This window comes from Mus pahari, chromosome 1 (assembly GCF_900095145.1).
Source record: "Mus pahari chromosome 1, PAHARI_EIJ_v1.1, whole genome shotgun sequence".
NCBI classification, from domain to species: Eukaryota; Metazoa; Chordata; class Mammalia; order Rodentia; family Muridae; genus Mus; species Mus pahari.
Genome location: NC_034590.1, coordinates 71,039,827 through 71,044,290, shown reverse-complemented (window position 1 = coordinate 71,044,290; position 4,464 = coordinate 71,039,827). Strand labels below are relative to the sequence as shown.

Genomic DNA, 4,464 nt, shown 5'->3' with positions numbered 1-4,464 from the left:
GGGAGTTAGAATCAATGATCTAGAGAGGGGAAGTATCATGTATACATACCTGCCGTGTAAGATATGGTTATGACATCAGGTCTCTATACTTATAAGAGCCCTATACTTCATTTATTTGTTTATTTACTTACTTACTTACATACATGCTTACTCATTCACTCATGCATCTGTTTTCTCTTTGCGGGCTGTTGTGCATCTATGTGCCTGGATCATGCATGTAGCTGCCAGAGAGCAGCAGTGGTGTCTTGCTCTACCTTATTCCTCTCCCCCCTCCCCACCTTTAAAGACAGGGCCTCTCACTGAGCCTGGAGCTGACTAGTGACTCGAGGGATGACTAGCCACTGAGGCCCTAGAATCTGCCTGTCTTTGACCTCAGAGTTACCGGTGCGCACTGCCTCACACAGTTTTTATGTGGGGATGAGGATCTAAACTCAAATCCTCATGTTTCCACAGCAAGCACTTTACCCTTGGAGCCACCCATCCAGCACTTAGTTATGGGGTCTTCCTCTATGACCCAGTGTAACCCCAACCTCTACCCTCCTGCTGCCATTCGGAATGCTGGTGTTACAGACGCACACCAGTACACCCAGTTCCCCACAGTTGGCTTAGTACTTTGCTCTTACTATCTTCTTAATGATTTTCAAAACGGGGTTCCATATTTTTATTTATAATGAAAATGACATAGTTTGTCTATGTGCTATTATATCTAATATTTATATCCGTTTAATAAAAATGTATGTATATATTTGCAGCCCCTGGATATGGAAGTTGAGAATCTGACTGGTTAAATAAATTGCTTAAGGTCACATAAGAAATGGTTAGCAGAGCCTGGTATCCTAGTTCAGTCCCTCTGTCTCTAAAGCCTCTGTTCTTCCACTATGCCAGCTGCCAGCGGAAACATTCTACAATTCTAAGAACCTTTTGTTCTGTAGACAACTAGCTCTGTTGATCTGTTGGAAAAAATAGTTTTATGGATCCCATTTGCTGTCAGATTATATAGTGGTCAAGTGAATTAACAAATAATAGACTAAACATCAAAGACTGATGGCTCTAGAAGTGCCAGAGCACACATCATTTACTAACATGTGACCTTGGCCAGCCTGATTAGCTACTGTGAGTCCTGGTGTTTCCTCAGAGGCATGTTGTGAGGATTAAACAAAATAATGTGCTGCCTAATACATTCTAATCCCTTAATAGGCCAATACTGGGCTTTATTGATGTAGCTGAACAAGATTTCCTGTTAAGAGCCTTGAACTTCAACTACTGTAAATTATTTGATTTGTTGGTAACCAGTACAAGAACATTACACTTCTTCACTTAAAAAGCCAAACAGACAGAACAGGTGGACTAGCTACATATCTTGACCTCTCCTTCCAGTTCCTCTAAATCCAATCCCCTGCTCCCATCCTCAGCTCAGTAGCAGACTACCTGCTGAGGCCTTTCCTCACTGTACCCCCACTCCCAGGGGACTAAGCAGATCCTGAGAAAACACCTGGCTTTCTTCCCTTCTGTGGACCCCATCAACACTCCCCCACCCCCGCCCATCCTCCATTCCTAAGTATCAGCTCCTAATACCTAGAAACAAATTTTACCTGAAACCAAAAGTGGCCACACCTATCAGGATCCCAGAAAATCCTACCAGGCAACACACAGCTACCACACTCTTCTAAGAACCAAAAAGGGTAACAGAATCCAAGGAACAAGACACCCACCAACGAAGTCAAGACCAGGTATCAGCAGCTACAATTAAAATCTCCCCCACCACAAACACCTGACACCACGATGTAAAACTGTAGTCAGTAACAGCCTGGATGGTATGTCCTCACTAGAGTCTAGCAACCCTGCCACAGCAGGCCTTGAATATTTCAACATAACTGAAGCACAAGAGAAAGACCTTAAAATAGCCTTCATGAATATAATAGATGGCCTTAAAGAGGAAATTAAAGTCCTTAAAGAAATCTATGAAAAAATCAAACAGTGGAAGAAAACGGCAAAACAGTTTAAGGCCTGAAAGTGGAACTGTTTATGAAGAAAACCCCAAACTCAGGGAACTCTGGAAATAAACAATTTAGGAACCGGAACCGGAACCTCAGAGGCAAGTTTCACCAATGGAATACAAGAGATGGAAGAAAGATCTCAGTCACTAAGACACAATAGAAGAAATGAATACCTCAGTCAAAGAAAATGCTAAATCTTTAAAAAAAAAAAATCTGGCACAAAACATTCATAAAATCTGGAACACTATGAAAGAGTAAATCTAAGAATAATAAGATTAGAGGAAGGAGAAGAGACCCAGGTCAAGGGCACAGAAAAAAATGTCAGCAAAATTATAGAAGAAAACTTCCCTAAACCCAGGCCCGGCGGCAGACTCCTCCCGGTATGCTGCGGAGGAATGGTTGTTACTGTTCAGTTGTGGGCAGCCAGAGGTTAGGGTGTCTTCTCTGACCAGCGAACCTATGCTTCAGGAGGAGCCATGGCGCTCAGGGGCACTAGGAACATAAAAATTAACACAGAAAATAAGGCCAGGGTCAGTATGGTCTGTGCCTGAGGCAATTGCTGCTGCCTCCAAGCCCAAACTGAGATGGAGAACTGCTCTTGGAGACATTGGTACTAAAGTCAGCAAACAGGTCCAGGCAAGAGTGCCTCTGAAAAAGGAAGTGAAAACTTTAGGTACTGGAAAAGGTACTGTTAAAGTCCTACCAAAACCTGTGTTGAAGGTGCTAGTGTGTGTGAGCCAGAGGTGGAACTGGCTGAGCCTGAACCTGAACTTGAACATGCTAGAGAAGAGAAGCTTTCTCCTGAACCTATGATAATCCCTCTCCAAGCCCAGTGGAAACATCTGGATGTGCACCTGCAGAAGAATATCTGTGTCAGGCTTTCTCGGATGTAGTCCTTGCAGTGAGTGATGTAGATGCAGATGATGGAGCTGATCCAAACCTCTGTAGTGAATATGTAAAAGATATCTATGCTTATCTCAGACAACTGGAGGAAGAGCAGGCAGTTAGGCCAAAATACCTACAGGGTCGTGAAGCCACTGGAAACATGAGAGCCATCCATTAGGATGGCTAATACAGGTTCAGATGAAATATAGGCTGCTGCAGGAGACCATGTACATGACTGTGTCCATGATGGATCGGTTCATGCAGGACAGTTGTGTGCCCAAGAAGATGCTGCAGCTTGTTGGTGTAACTGCCATGTTTATTGCAAGCAAGTATGAGGAGATGTACCCTCCAGAAATAGGTGACTTCGCTTTTGGGACTAACAACACTTAGCTAAGCACCAGATCAGACAGATGGAGAGAATTCTGAGATGAAGATTCTGAGAGTTCTGAACTTCAGTCTGGGTCGTCGCCCTCTGCCTCTGCACTTCCTCCGTAGAGCATCTAAAATTGGAGAGGTTGACACTGAGCAGCACACTTTGGCCAAATACCTCATGGCGCTTTCTATGCTGGACTATGACATGGCACATTTTGCTCCTTCTCAAACTGCAGCTGGGGCCTTTTGCTTAGCACTGGAAATTCTTGACAACGGTGAATGGACACCAACTCTGCAGCACTCCCTATCCCACACTGAAGAATCCCTGCTACCTGTTATGCAGCACCTGGCTAAGAATATAGTCGTGGTGAACGGTGACCTTACAAAGCACCTGACTATCAAGAACAAGTAGGCAGCATCTAAGCATGATGCTGTGCCATCTAAGATCAGCACGCGGGCACAGCTGAACTGTACACTAGTGCCGAATTTGTCTAAGGCCGTGACAAAGGCATAACTCCAATGGACTACCACATCTGCAGGTGCAGTTGGCACCATGTGCCGCCTGTACATAGGTTACCGTGTTTACTTGCTCTTCAATAAAGGTTGTGACTTTTTACTTTACATAGCTTAACTCATTTGAATGTTGTTGCTTCTGACTTTAAGTTAACAGAAGTTGTCAAAGAATTTAGGAGTATATTAAAAACTGCTTCTAGTTTTAATAGTGGATCCAACTAATGTACATATTTGTAGTCTATATGTTTATATACTTCCTTCACTATGTGTCCTTATATCACCATGCAAAGTCTTCTGCCTAGCTCTAGTGTAAACTCTAAATCTACCAGCTAGTCCATTGTTCAATTGTCTATAGGTGGGTGCCACTTTTAGCCACTGTCTCTTGAACTGTCAAATTTCAGATCTGAAACCAGGTATTTTTGTTATGTAATTATTTATTTGTTCTTAACTGGAAAATAGGATGTTCAAAATTAAAGGTGCCTTTTAAGAGAATTTGCCTCCAAGTCTCAATACCAACAGATAAGGGTGTATTCTTGTATATCCTGTATAGATATAATCATGGATGTATTATCAAGGAGATATTTTTATATGGGTTCATTTTATCAACAGTATTCCTATCAGCATTCCTTTCAATGCCTATGTTGCATTTCCTACTGTGAACAAACTGTATGTAACATATTCAATCATTCCCTCAGTG

General features: G+C 42.7%; 1 pseudogene; it reads left to right on the top strand.

The window, feature by feature from the left end:
- Window positions 1-2,473: 2,473 nt before the first annotated feature.
- Window positions 2,474-3,768, top strand: LOC110338102 (annotated as a pseudogene).
- The last annotated feature ends 696 nt before the right edge of the window (window positions 3,769-4,464 follow it).